This window comes from Haemorhous mexicanus, chromosome 10, assembly GCF_027477595.1.
Source record: "Haemorhous mexicanus isolate bHaeMex1 chromosome 10, bHaeMex1.pri, whole genome shotgun sequence".
Classification (NCBI taxonomy): Eukaryota; Metazoa; Chordata; class Aves; order Passeriformes; family Fringillidae; genus Haemorhous; species Haemorhous mexicanus.
The window spans coordinates 14,466,765-14,481,860 of NC_082350.1; positions in this window are offsets into that span (position 1 = coordinate 14,466,765).

Consider the following 15,096-nt stretch of genomic DNA (forward strand, 5'->3'; position numbering starts at 1 on the left):
TCTGGGGAATCACCCAGGGATTAAAGCAGCCTTCAGGTTATGGACAAGGGTGATGCAGCTGAGGAGGATCAGCAGCGCTCACACCCTCTCCTGGGAACAAACGAAAACTTGCAACTCTGCAGGATCTGTGCTCAGCAGTTTGGGCAACTGTTAGTGCTACAGAAAAGCAAAGGTGTCCAGCAGCAATTTGTGTTCAGTAATTGGAAAAGACATAAAGATGTCATGGCATTGTAAACCACTGCACTGTGCATAAGGGAAACAGCAGTGCCTGGAGTCCAGCAGGGCTGGCGTGTGTTCCAGTTACATAATGGGAATTCACTGTAACACCTGTGCAGAAGGCAAGGATGCCAACACTGTGCCAGTGTCAACAGAGAAGGCTGGCAACCCCAAGTTAGCAGCCTGATTCCCAAATTAGGCAAAAGGATGGGAAAACTAGCATAAGATTCACCAGATAGTAAATTTCCCAGGTCAAAAAGATTTCACCTGAAAAAGATTCAGGAGTAGATCTAGAAGAAAATTCCATGTGATGGAAGAGAAGCTGGAGGACAGCAAACCTGCCTGTGCTGACACACCTCACCTCAGTGTTTCACATTTTAAAGCAGCCAATGTTGCAAAAATAGGAAATAGAAGTCAGCATTATTAAAGCAAATGTAGTGAAATATCTCATCATGAGTCATTTACTTTTAAACCTCAAATATTTTTCAGCAGATGACACTAAATTTCTTTCATCAGTCATTGCTCTGGTGAAGTTTTACCAGCAAATAACAAAGAGGATATAAAATGCACAGTGTTTCATCCTCTCCTTCCCTGAAGAGCTGTGTGTAATAGGCTGCATTATCAAATAATTATAATAAGGGAAGACTTTAAATAATGCTGGGATGACTAGCAAGTGCCAAGGCAGTCATACCTTTGTCATAAAAACACAGTACCAGGTTCTTAATGAATAAATGTGTCAGGTGGATTTGGGCTGGTAGCATCATGTACAAATCCTGAAAAATGACTCTCTGGTCTCTGATATGAAGTTACTGGTGTTTGCAGTTGTGCAGCTTCTCCTGCCCAGGAGTTTCTGCAGTCTGTGCTCAGTCAAGCCTCCCTCTCCCCACATTGTCCTGATTCTAGGAGCAAAAAAGAAGCAAAGGCTAAGAAAACACTGTCCAACATGGGGCCTAGAAGTGTTTCAAGATTTTCTGGCTATCCTTTCAGCTCCCAAATCCAAAAGTCCCAGACTAGAGAGTATGGGAGGCTGACCTGGTGCCAGGTATCCAGAGGTGATGTGGGTCTTTTTCCCGGTTTCACTTCCATATCCCTCACAGGGCAGTGATGCCCACCCTTGCTCTGCTGGTGTGGGCAGCTCAGCAGGAGCCCAGGGCATCCTGTGCAGGCTGGGCAGGATGTGGTGCAGGATGCAGGGGACATGCCTGAGGCTGCACCAGGCAGGGTGCACATGGGTGCCCAGAGTGGCATGGGAGGGTGGCAGGACATGTGTGGGGAAGACCTCCTGCTGCCAGAATCCCTCCTAAAGGAGCAGCAACACTAGAAAGCGAAGTCACCCTGTCCCCAAAGTCACATCTAGGGCAGGACCCGGAGTTTGAAGTGCCACTGTGCTCAGCAGAGCAGGAGGGCTGTGGGCGGACATGAATTAAATATAATGGCCTGGGCTGCATTTACTCTTCTCAAAATAACTTTGCTTTTTGTGGAACCATTGTCAGAAAAACCACAATTGATACTGTCCTAGTGCTCAAGCCCTTTATAGTTGCTTGTAGAATAGCAATCTTCTGGTACTGCCAGAGCAGGGTGGACCTGACCAGAGCTAAATCAGTGCTGTGGCCAGCAGCAGGGCTGGGTTGAAGGAGGGGGTGCTTGTGGCTGATGCACACAGGCCCAGGGAAGGCATTTACCCCATGGAGCCCACACTGCAGACACCCTCTGCAGCTGTCAGGTGTGAGAGGGCGCTGGGATGTCAGTGACACGCTGGGGTCCCAGCACTGCCACCAGGCTGTCCAGAGCACACTGCCCATCACATGGGCATGCACTGAGCTCTCAGGGTTCCTCCTACACACCATCTGGGCTCAGACTGTAAAAGACAGTGAGGTGCATGCTAATTTCTCTGAATTCCAGAAGCGGGGAGAGCAGCTGAGCCCATTCATTTCACTTGCAGAAGCTCCCTGGGAGCAGCATGATGCTGTGAAGGAGGCCCCTGGCAGAGTGCTGTGCTCTGCTGCTGTCCAGTTTTAGTTAAGAGCCAAGTTTGCCTGCTTTCTTCTAATTTCTCCCTTAGATGACACAGTCTTTTGCATAAGGAAGAACAAACTGTGATATTTTTAACCATCCTTGTAAAAAAATGCATATGGTGCATTGTGGGGAAGGCTGAGTCATGTATAGAGCCAAGAGGCTCAGCTTGGCAGGGGAGGATGCAGGTGCTGGCCCCAGGAGAGGGGAGCCTTTGCCCTGGACACCTGCTTTGTATGGTACAAACAGAGCTGCAAAGCCAGGTGAGATAGCAGTTATGCTGAAATGATGGATTGTGCTGGAAAAGATAAATGGGCAAATGATGAGGAGCTCGTGGAGCGCAGGAGTGACCCAATGCCAAGGTGGCACACACGGGGCTGAGCAGCAGTGGGGTGGATCAGTGGGTGCTGAAGGGAGGAACTGCTGCCCCACAGCCCCGTGAGCCCCCCTGGGGCAGGGGCACAGGATCTGCACCTGCCTCGTTGGCTCTGGAGCTGCATGGAGCTCCGGTGGGTGAATGGGTGTCCGAGCTAGGGGTGATGCCAAAGGCTGCTTTGCTTCCCCCTGCCCAGCCTCTGGAGTGTGCCCAGCAGGGGCTGGGCAGCAGCACCAGTGGGATTCCAGCACTGGCAGCTTCTCTGCCCAGTCCCACCATCCCTGCCCTTCCACACAAGGAAATGTCTGAGCTAGGAATCATGCCCAGGTTGTTGCAGGTGGCAAAGCACACAGATAACTGCCTTGTGAGGGCACACCTCTGCTTCTCCATGCTCCCAGAGCTGAAAAAATGAATTCTCCCCTGTAATCCCAAAATTCTTTTGATGATGAGAAAAGGCAATTGAAAAGTTTTGTTGCATAACCTTCCAGATCAAATGATGATTTATTCAGAATGTGCTTTGTGGTGTTACATGGTATATGGGCTCAGCAATTAGCTGGAAGCAAATATTCCTCCTCATTTCCTGTAACTGTGTCATTAGGATAGCATCTTACCAGTTCAACATTATCATTATCAGCTGCAAACATTGCTGAAGTTCAAACTATTTACTTGTAGTTTACTTTTTATATTACCAAATATTGTTAATTTAGTTTCATTGCTGCCTTGGAAATACTCAGGCAATGTTTTTTCTCCTTGTAAACTGCTGTAACAAGCAAGCATTGGAAATAAGTTGTTATTTCTACAGCTGGAAGTATCAATGGCAAGTAAAATGCCCCTTGCAAGCAAATATTTAATAGTTTATTTTCTGGATGAAAGAAGATCCAAGGTGTTGTATCCAATGCACATAGCTTCTGTCTGCTGCTCATCTCTGGTGTCTCCTACAACCTTCAGGGAGCTCACAGCCATACAAAACCAGGCTTCCTGTTACCTTCCAGCCCCTGGATAAACCTCTGCGACAATTTAGGGGGAGGGCTGGAGGAGGGGGTTTTGGTGGAGACAGATAAAAGTTTTTTCCATAGTTATGGATAAACATGGATCACTGCCATTGTATTTCCCTGTTCAGTATAGCAGGAAAACTGCCAGCAGGGTTTGTGCTGGGCTTGTCTGCAAGGTTTGGGCTTCCCAGCCCAGCTCCCACACAGTGCAAGGTCCCTGGTGCTGTTTGGGATGGCTCTCCTGCAGTTCCTCTGCAGTTCCTTGGTCAAACAAAGCAAATTATAGCAGAGGGGTCACCTGCATTTTCATTCTTTTGCCTGTGGCTGGAATAGAGTGGGGAAGGCTGTGGGGTTGCTTCCTGCCCCTCTGCAATGTCCCACTGCAGGACAGAGTTGTGGGTCACAGCTGTCCCATACCCCTTGCAAACAACCAGAGGGTGTTTTACTGGTTTAGGAGAAAATTTGATCTCAGGACTCTTAACTCATTCCCAGCCCTCTTGTGCCAGTGCCAAGCCTGTGGGACCTCTCTGAGCTGTTAGCAAAGGGAGTGGGTGGGCTCCTGGTTCCCAGGAACATCTCCTGGGAAGGTCCATGATGCTCTCCTGGCCTGATGCCCTCCTGGCCTGGGGAATGCTACAAACCAGGATGAGAACATGCTGGGGAGGTCCTCAGGACTGGAGACCCCTTCTCCTGGAGCTGGGCTTCTCAAGGTTCTGTGGATGAGAATGGAAGGAAGCATCACCCCTTATTAAGGGCCCCCACATCCTCCCCTCTAGGCCAACAGCACATCATGTTCCACAGAGTACAGTGGGACAGCAAAAGTGCTTCCCTGGCTGATCTGGAAACTGGAATTTTCTAGCAACATGAAATTTGTTTGTGTGGGAGAGCGTTGTATGATTTGTGTTTGATGGGGAAAAAATGCTTTCAGATAGGGCAAAGATCTTTGGTCACAGGCACTTGATAGAAATAAAGATAGAGGAGAGCAGAATGAACAGTGATAAATGTTTCTCACAGAAAGGACAGTTAATCTTGGAGGCCTCAGATACTTTTGTTCTTTCAGACTGATGCCAGGTGAAATACCTACCAACACTGTTGTCTTTAAAGCCTTGAGAGCCTGAGAGGAAACCCAAAACCGGCTGCTGATTGTAAGAAGGTCCAGTAAACGATTTCATCCCTGAAGAAACATTTACCATGTGTGCTGCACAGAAGGCTTTGCATCGAGAGTCTGTGAGTATAAATCAAAATGTAAAATAGATCAAGAAGTGATGCTTTATTCTGCCTGCCCAGGTGAAAGCCCTAAACTTTGGCCATTCCTTGCTCCCAGACCTTGCTGTAGCCAGGGCTCCTCTTCTCCACTGTTCATTCTACATTAGGAGAACATCAGTTGGGCTTTCTGCATGGATTTATATTCACACCTTGTGAACCTCTGCCTCCAAGGGAAAAGCAATAGTGCGGAAGACAATTTCTGCTGTCAGCTTATGCCCTTGCCAGGAGGAGGCAGGAATTACCTCCAGTCATTATTGGTCAAGCTCATTATCCAAGGAGCCTCTTTCAAGATGTGGTGGGACACGGGCCTTTTGCACATTGAATGTTGAAAGGTAGTGTCACCTTTCACAGTAATTTAAGGCTAGCACTCCTGCCTGCCTTACTCTTGCTTCCAAAGGGCATCTTTCATCTTTCTTGGAGGCTTATCTTTAGCAGACATCATAAACAAAAGCCTTTAAACACCTCACCATCTCACAGACTGGCTTCATTCAATACCTGGGCAGAAATGTCGGGTGTCCCTTTTGTCTGGGTGATGGAACATTTGGCTGAGGGGAACCAGTATCTGAGGGAGGGCAAGTGCATGTGAGTGTGAGTTTGTACATGGGTGTGTGGGTATGTGAGGTTCTTCATGCCACCCTCTCCAGCCTCTGAATCCTGGGCAGTGTCCCACAGGAGGGTGAGAAGGTGCTTTTCCTGGCACACAGGCACAGGGGGCTGTGCTGCAGACCAGAAGCATGGATGTTTGCTCCATGTTTTGCTGGGATAAGCTGAGGCAGGAGCCTCAGAACAGAGCTGCAGGTGATTTGGGGAAAAATAATTAAAAAGAAAGACATTAAAACTGAGGAGGGAGGTGCTGGTTACTAAGAACAGGGCAAGGAGAAGCTTACCACGCAGTTGTTGCCCAACTGTCTTAGTGCACCTTGGAGGAGCTTTTTTGGATATTGTGGACTTTATTTTCCTCCAGCATGTGAGATGCTGATTCAAGGTGACACACAGATGGACATTTGGCTGTGTTTTTTCAAAGCCAGTGGAGTTAAAAGAGAGCCATGCATCAGCAGCAGGGCTTTTCCAGCTCTGGCACTGGTGCAGCCCCTTCTCTCTGAGCATCCACGCACTAACCAAGGTGTCCTGACCTCCCTCTTCCCAGAGAACAGCCACCCTGACCTCTGTGCTGGGCCCTTCCTGGCAATTAGCAACCTGCCAAGCTAATCAACACCTCCTGGCAGAGCCCTGCCACAGCCAGGAAAAATGACTGTGCTCTTGATCCGGTGCTGGGAAGCACCAGGAGCTCCAGCCAAGGGGGCACCTTGCAGAGTGGGCTCCCTGCCTGCTGGGGTGTGGTGTCCCAAGCTCCCTGAGAGCAGTGGCCCTAGGGAACGAGGCCCCATGGTCTACAGCACACCTGCTTCTCACAGGTTACACTGGGGAGCAGGGAGCAGGATTACTACATGGCTTCTGAGAAGCAATAAGCAGCCATGGCCCGTCTTGCCTAATGCTATGGTCTGATTTCCAGTGCTGCTGAGCTCTTCCATTGGAAAGAGGAGCCACAGAAACTGGGCTGTGGGCCAGTCTGTGCCCTGTTGCTCACGAAGCACAAAGCCTTCTGCCCTTTGACTTTCAAAATGCAGCACCCTCCTGCTCCCCCACACCTTCATGCCTGTCAGTGCTGCTCTTGGCTTTGCTGGAGATGGACATGGAGAGACAGGACAGGTCCATCTTCTCCTGCTTTGCTGTCCCACTGGCTTCATGGTGTGCGCACCTTGTAGCCACACACTGCTCAGAGTCCTCTGCAAAACCCATTGCTCAGCTGATATTCCCAAGGTGGCAAATAAATGTCCTGTGTTCCCTGGGTGGGTGTGTGGCTTCATCCTCTTTGCTTTGCCTGTCTGCCTGTGGCTCACAGCTGGGAGGTGCCTCAGCCCCAGCTGGCTCACTGGTGGGATGCTAGGGAGGTTTGCCAGCTCCAGTGCCCAGTCTTGGTGGGACAGGGATGCAGGGGATGCTACAGACTCACTGCAGCCATGGAGCTTGTCTGGGGACTGGTCAGTGCCAGCAGCAGCCCATGGATCAGTGTCTGGGATTGCCATGATAACCATACCATGGCATGCTTGTGACACCTTCACTGAAGTGAGTGACCATTGCTGCACCACTGAGGGATGGTTTGCAGCTGCACTGAACCACCAGGGAAGAGGCAGCCACTGGCAGAGGGCTGTTTAGGAGGGGTGTGCTGAGGCTGGGATGGGGGGAAAACAGGAAAGGCCGCTGCTTGCTGGAAGGGATTAGATGCAGCTCTGAATGTGAAGGGATTACAGGCAGCCCAGCCTGCCAAGCAATGCTTATTGCGAGAACTGAGGAGGGAAGGAGGAGTATGAATTAAATAATTGCCCAGCAATTAATTTCTGAGCACTACCTCTGCTGCTGGAGGACTGTTGCTCTGTTCTTACAGACTGGACACAGGGGCCAGCACAGCCTATGCCCAGTTCCTTCAGCATCACACCCAGGTACTTCAGAGTGATTTACAAGGAGCTGTCACATCACCAGTGAGAGAAACAACCCAAAATTATGTTCCACCATGCTCCTTAGGGTGAGCTCTGAGTAATTACTCCAATTACACTCCAAATTACAGGGAAGCCAGTGGCCTCCATACAAGGACAGATTGCAGAATCCATCTTTAATTGCCACTTGGGCTGTGCTCTGCTGCCTCCTGTTTGAAGTATATGTTCATTTCCCTCGTGGGTCTGTTATCACACTGCTTATCATCACCTTTTTATCCACTCCTCTATTTCTAGCATGTGTGTCAAAAAAGACAGTATATCAATCAGCCAAGCTTTCTTCACTGCTTCTTGTCAGCAGCAAATGTCTTCTAAAATGGAGCAGCCAGTCACCTTCACTGGAATTGCCTAGGAGAGGTGTCCATCAAAAGCCAGTAAGTGACAAGCCCGCAGAGAGCATAATTTGTTGCTCCAGGTAAATGATGAAGGACAGGGCTTAGCCAGGCAGGGAGAGGCCAGCTGTAAATCCAGATCCCTGCCTGAAACTGTTGTTATGTCAATAGTTAGGAAAGCTCATCAACAGCTTCTCCCTCTGCCTGCAGCCCCGGTGCATCCCACCAAGCAGGGCTGGCACAAGGACAAGGCTCATGGCAGGGGGCTGCTCTGTCAGCACAGATTTTGTCCATAGTGAAGCTGCAGGGCTGTGTCACACTGAGCCTACCCACACCTTGGTCACAGCATTGCCAGGGATAGGGAACTCACCCAGGCTTTGTCAGGGTGTTTCAGAGGGTGCTCACACACTGAATCCGTGCCTTATTTCTAACCACAGCCTTCTCTCATTCTTGTCTGCCAAACAGAGGCACTGCCAAACATTTAATCACATCAAAAAGAGCTTTAATAAGCTGGGATCAAGTCAGCCCTTTAACCTCTTTTTCTGGCCCACACTGATGGTGTTCCAGGAATTTCTCTCCATTAAAAGTCTGTCTTCTGATTCCTTCATTGGTCCTTAGCTTCTTCTTTGGGCTTTTTCCAGTTTCCCTGCTTCCTGAGATGCTGTCCCCATACTGGGCTTGGCTCCCAAGGAGGCTCCAGATCCCTCCTGGACAGCTCTGTTCAGTCCCTTCCCTACCAGAGGCACCTTTTTTTCAGGGGGGAATTGTCCCTCAGCCACCCAGGATGCACCTCCTTGCCCTGGTGCTGTCAGAAGAGCAAGCCCACTCCTGGTACCTGTGCCAGGATGGTTTCACCAGAGCCCGGGCAGCTCCCACCTTGGCTGGGAAACCGACGAGGTGTTAAATACTGGAGGGCTGAGAATTAATCCCCACTAGAGGCCCCCGGAAACACCTGGCTGAGGGCGGGGCGGTGCTTGCAGCAAGGCTGGGGCGCTCCACAGAGCCCGGCTTTCCAGCGCAGAAACTCCGCGTTCGCTCCCAGCAGCTGGAGCTGCCAAAAGCCTTACGCAAGCCGTTTACATCAGCGCCGTCACCAGCCTGACTGATAGGGACAATCGCAAGAACAGAGATATGCCAAGACCTCTTTTTCATAAAATGGTGCTAATTGACACTAATGATAATTCCCCGTTTCGAACCTTTATCAACCAAATCCGGTCAGGGCCATTCCGGCCCTCGGCACCGGACTGATGTCAGCCGGAGCGGCCTGGGACATCCTGTTTACTCCATGGAGGTACGGGCAGCGTGCCAGCGCTGGGACCCCGGGGGAAGTCCCAGGGACCAACAGGAGCTAATTAGGTGCTCCTTTCCCATCTCCTTTATACGCTCACCGATGTGTCAGACCTGCCGATTTAAACATCTAACCCCGGTAGCTATTGTTTAACATCTTCCTGAAGCCCTCGTAGGATGGAAAGTGTTTTATTGTGATTATATTTTATTTTATAGCATGCTGTATTGTTTGGCTTTTGCCTCCCAAATGCTGAAGAGAAATATTTATCAAATACCTCTCCTTTTCTGGGTTGCTGCCTACATGATTTGTCACCCTCTGCCTTTCTGGTATGGGCAGAGATTTCTCCTTGTGCTCACTGCTTCCTTCAGCAGTCTCGTGATGTTCATGCAGCTTGTCACACTTATGCCTTTTGTTCTGATCTTTATTTTTGCAACTGCCTTTACCCTGAGATGTGCAGACCTGTATCTTGTTCTAGCCACAGTTTTGGGGGCTAGTCTTACACGTGCTGGGGCAGTTCTTGGCCTCTGCTCTGGGGTGTCTATTTTCACACCCTGTTCTGGGCAATGATTTCCAGATTTCCACCCCTCTGGCTGCTCCAGTGGGCTGTGGTGCTGTCATGCTCTGTGTGGGCATGGACCAGCAGGTGCTGCTCCCCTTGGGCTCTCCAGCCATTACACCAAGGCAGAGCAGAGGTGGAGGTGGGTGTCTGGGCGGGTTCCTGCAGGGTGGGTGCAGTGACTGCCTTTCATCCCAGGAGGGGCAGATAAGCCTTTTGTGCTACCCCCACACATGATTTACAGCACAAGAGCCAACACCCAAAGCACAGGGTGGGGTCTCTCCTGGGAGTGGAAATGTGGGCACCCTGCAAGGCTATGCTCCAAAGGAGCAGCCTCATGAGGTGAGCGGCTCCTCACTGCTGTGCTCTGCAGGGATGGGGTCCCTCCATGCACCCCTTCGTGGCAGCACATTCGTTCTGCTGATGGCTCTTATGCAGAAAACATGTTTGGTTCCACTAGAACATGTGAAACAGGTTTCCACAAAGAAACCTGCTTTTGAAGGCGTGTACAACTCCCTCTTTCCCTAAAAGGAGCACAGCTGGAGCAGATTGGTGATTGCCCTCAAGGGCTGTGGCAGAACAGGGGACTCTCTCGCATTTGGCATCTAGGAAGGTTCTGCCCCTGCGGCAGGGAATAGATGCTGTATCCTGAATATCTCTAACACTTCTGGATGCACATGTGTGCATGGCCAAGGCTCAGGTTGTCAGGTGAGCAGCATCTCCCATTACTGTGCTGCAATCCTGAGGATCCCTCCCCAGTAATTATGCTTCCAAGGGCTCCCGAGCCAGCAGGTGTCCCAGTCATCACAGCAGGCAGGCAACATACAGCTAGCAATTAATTTCCTCTCTACAAATTAGCAAATTACAAACTTGCTTTTTAATTGTACACTGTTTGAAGGAGGTCACTACATGGCTGGGACATATTTCTGCCTGTGGATCACCCAAGAGCTGGGTGGCAGCTATTTTAGGTGTCTGGGAATGATGAGGTCTCCAGCTGGGCTAAATGGAAACATCCCTGGGCTGTGACCCTGCAGCAGCCCCTCACACATGCCCTGCTTGGCCACCCTCACCCCAACAAATGCATGGGTTGCTCTGCATCCCTAATGCCTCTTTCCACTTCCTGAGCAGAGCTGCATGCAGAAGCAGAGCTTGCTACAACCCAAGGGCTGCATATCCACAGTGTGGGGACCAAACTGTGTGGGAGTCCCCAAGCTGTGGATCCAGCATCACTTATCTCCCAGCTTGCTGCCCCACACCAAAAAGGGTTTCCAGCTATCCCAGCCCTGGGACATTTGCACAGGGATGCAGGCCCTGTGTGAGAGCTTGTGTGCCTGGTTTGCTGTCATCACTCTGGGATTGCACAGGTGTTGGCTCAGTCACAAGAAGAGAGAAGGAAATAGGAAGATGGCCACCGGAAGGACAACATCCCAGAGCACAGGGAGCTGCTCCCCACCCCCTGCCCTGCACCCACACCCTGGGAAGATGCAATGACAGGTGACTGTAGGTATGAGCATCACAAAAAGACTTAACAGAGGTATGGAAGGCTGATTCAGCTGGTACAGGGACTCCTCACAGCTGCACATCAGCTGCCACCTTGGAAGGACAGCTGCATAAGGCTGACAACTCTCCTGGCACCCAGCCCAATCCCATGGCACAGCACACCTGAACTTTGCCCTCACTGGCTTTTGTTATTGGCCATCCACTGACTTCATGCACCCAGATGCTTCTGGTGAGGCTGTTTAGGTGGTTGCAGGTGTTTAGGTGGATGTACGCAGATACAAACACCCCTCTGCTCATGCTGGAGGGGTGGCTTTTCCTTATGCTTGAGACCTGCAGCAACAGTTGGTTCCTCCGGTTTGCAGTAAGTTTGTCAGTGTCTGATCTATCTCACAGTAGAAAAACTGCTAATGCTGTTCAAGTGACTTCTGTAAGATGTTACATTTTAGCCATGAGGTGCTCTTTGGTCTCTTCAAACAGTGATGGAACATGCATTTCTTCCTCTGACATGTCTGTGTACACCAACTACACCTGGAACATCTGATCCTCCATACCCTTCACTCTGAAGTCTTGTTTTATTGGTCAGACGGCTCTCCCCCATTTTTTTTGTGCCAGGAGCTTGGTATGGGCTTGGGCCAGGTCACTGGAGGGGTCACCAGGGGAGAGGGTGCTGGGCAATGTCTCTGTTCTTGGAGATCTCCAAAACTCAATTGTATTGATCCAGTGTTTGCAACAGTCTTGATGGGTGCAAAAGGTTGGACCAGAGTACCCCAGAGATATTTTCTAACCTTTATTTTCTTCTGGGTGCTGTGTCTAGCACAGAACAGTGATTTGTCAATGCCCTCATCATTGCAGGCAGCCTGGTTGCTTCCATCAGCTGTGGTCCTTAGGTCACGTCCTCAGCCATTGCTTCCCTGTTCAGAGTTTCATCCTTCACAACACTTGTGCCCTCAGGTCCCAGCCTGCCCTTGTGCTCACAGTTTCAAGGTGTATTTGGGGCTGTTCCCTGGGTGACTCAGATCACTGGCACTTGCAGCATGTGCTTCTTGCTGTTTATGGCACCACCAGCTTGTGTCATCTGCTTGTCTTACCAGGAAAGACTTTTCTAGTCATTTAGTTAATTGGTTAAAGTATTAAATTATGCAACACCAAGAGCTGATCCCCTTGGAGCTGCTTGTAATAGCCAAATGGTATCTCTAATTCTCTTTTGCCCTTCAGACTTGGTCAGAGCATCTGTTTGTATGCAGTGTTTTTAACTCGTGTCAGATGGCATTAAAAACCCTTGAGGAAAGTGGATTGCAAGGCATCAACCCAGCCTGTCAGGCAGGACAAGCTGTGGTCTTCTCCAGAAAAGAAGGACAACAGCTCTGTTTTCCAAACCTCTCTCTCTTGACAATGAGGTGCTTAACTGTGCCTTGGCTGTTGGGCTGTTGGGAGGAGGGCCACACAGGCCCACCACTGTGGCACTGGGAGAAGTATAATGAGCAGTGGCTGTCCACAGCACCTCTGCTCTGGCCCGGGCATGGTCAGCATCCCCTTCCTGATAGTCCTGTAGCTGGATGTGCTTTGCTTGGGTGAAGGCTGGAGGCCCCAGAGATGGGGCAATGTCATAATTCCTGGGGTTCATAGACTCATTTCCAGGTTAAACCAACCAGGCAGGTTGGTGCAGGAATTGCTGCTGTGCCCACAAAACTCATCACCTGAGCAGGTGACACCCACCTGCCACTCTGGCACGAGGGAGGATGAAGGCTGGAGCTGCCCATCCTGCCACTGGTGGGATGAGAGAGGCAGCTGCCAGGGTGGAGTGTTGGACACCAGTGAAATCCCTCATGCCCAGGACAGGGAGCTGCAGCTCAGGTTGCACTGGGAGTGCAAAGACAGGGCTCCAGGCAGTGCCTGTCCCTGGACAGGCTGAACCTCATCCTTCTGGTGAGAGGAGGAAACACAGCACACAAGAAGCTTGTCCTATGGGAGGTGTGGAGCCACTATGGGGGTGCTGGCACCTGGAGCCTCTGCTTGCATTAGCACCTTCAGGGAGATGAGCACTTGCACCACAGTTCCTGCTGCTCTGCACAGATGTTTTCTGGCCAGTTTAGCCTGCCTGTGGCTCTGAGTGTATAACCATGCTCTGGGGGGCTGCTTGTCCAGCAAACACTGGCTGGCTTGGCTCTACAGCCCACCTTGTAGGTGCTGCCAGTGAGGTTGGCAGTGGTGGGGAGGATTTCACCCACTCACAGCTGCCTTTTTATTGGGCCTTTGGTCAGCATGGAAGGAAGTCCTGGAAAAGGAGCAGACTGTCTGGGGAGAGCTCTGCTGATGTACTGGGGTCCTTTCCAAGACCCTGAAGTTAGAGCAGTGTCCCAGGGAGATGCCATCTCACAGGTCAGACCAAGCTCTGCCTGTACAACTCCTTTTGACTGTGTGCTCAAGGATGGGGGTGTCTCAGACTGTTCCAAACTCTAAAAGCTTTTTCTAAAGTAGTGGCTGTTTGTGGGGTTGCACTTTTTGTCTCTCCTTCCTGGCAGCTCAAATACCCAGAAGAATAAACTGCACAAGGACGGCCCCAATCTCGATGTAACATGATAAATTATGTAACACAATGTCACAATTATGTATTTCTGAAAGAGAAGTAGGGCAGGGAGCTGCCAGAGACGGCTCCACTCTCTGGTGAGCAACACCCACGAGCTGCTGCTGAATGAACCGTGAGCTGGTTGGGTCACCTCCCTCCACATCCTTAATGTCACAGTTCACTGCAGAAGCGGTAGGAGCTTTCAAGAGCCATTTTTTATTCCTTCAGAGGCATGGTGTGTGTGTGTAAACCCTTACAAAGGGAATAAGCAGGTAGTTTGTGCAGCCAGTAGCACATTACTTGATGCTTGCACAGCCTCTCGGCCGCTCTCAGCAAATCGTTTAACCAGGGCCCTGTGCTGGGTCAGGTCAGAGCTTTCTGAATCCTCTGACCACTGCGTTTGCAGAGCCTTTGTTTGTAATTTCTGTACCAGTACACTGAGCACTCATGCTTCATCTTCCTCACTGTGCTGGGAGAAGAGTAAATACATTGTGATCTTTGCAGAGCTTGTCAGAAGTGGGCAGGGAAAGGCAGAGACTGAACAAAGTCGATTGGTTTGGGCAATCCAGAGCCCGCAGGAAGAGTCAGCAGCCTGTGTTTCATCTCCGCTTCCTCTGCTCCAAACACAGATGGGAAAAACAGGAGGGGGAGGGAGGAGAGGCAAAGATAAAGTGAGAGACAGGATGAGTGAGATCTGTTACTGCAGTACCAGTGTTGTTGAAGCAAGCAAAATATTTTAGAGCAAAACAATGGTTGGGTTTTTTGGCCATGCTGTACTGAATGTCTTGATCTGAGGGAGCAGAGTAAACTGCAAATTAAATAATTAAAATTTTTCTTTTTCTTTCTCTTTGAGTAAGGAATGAGCTGCCTGGCTGGTGGTGGGCTGGCAGGGAAGCTGTGCTCCTGTGGGTGGGTGCCTGGGTAGCTCTAGAGATGTCAGGAAGCTGTGTGAAGATGTCTGGAAGAAAGTGGAGCCCAGAGCACATTGCAGCTGCCTGGTGTCCCTGCCAGCAGTGACATCCCCCATGGTCTGTGTGTCTGTGTAATGGACCACAGAAACGGTACTGCACAAAAGGGTCTAAGGTGAGAAAGGAAGCAGTATCTGTGCAGGGAGAAATCAGGGAACTGAATTTCCTCTCCTTATTCCCAAAAGCAGAGAAATTCTTTCCCAACAACTCTGATCTGGGCTTTCATTTTGGACTCACCCAGACCATTAACATCTATGCCACTGTCTCTGGGAGCTGAGGTCTGGGCCATGCATGTGTGTATGGGGCAGGAGGAGCAGCACTGAGCACAGCACACAAGCACACACACCATCACATGCCTCCCCCATGGCCTCTGCATGTCTGGAGAGGAGGAAGTCCTTCCAGAGCTCAACGGATGCAGAGGGGAAAAACTCAGCAATCATGACCTGTTCCCATCCCACAGAGGCCCAGGGC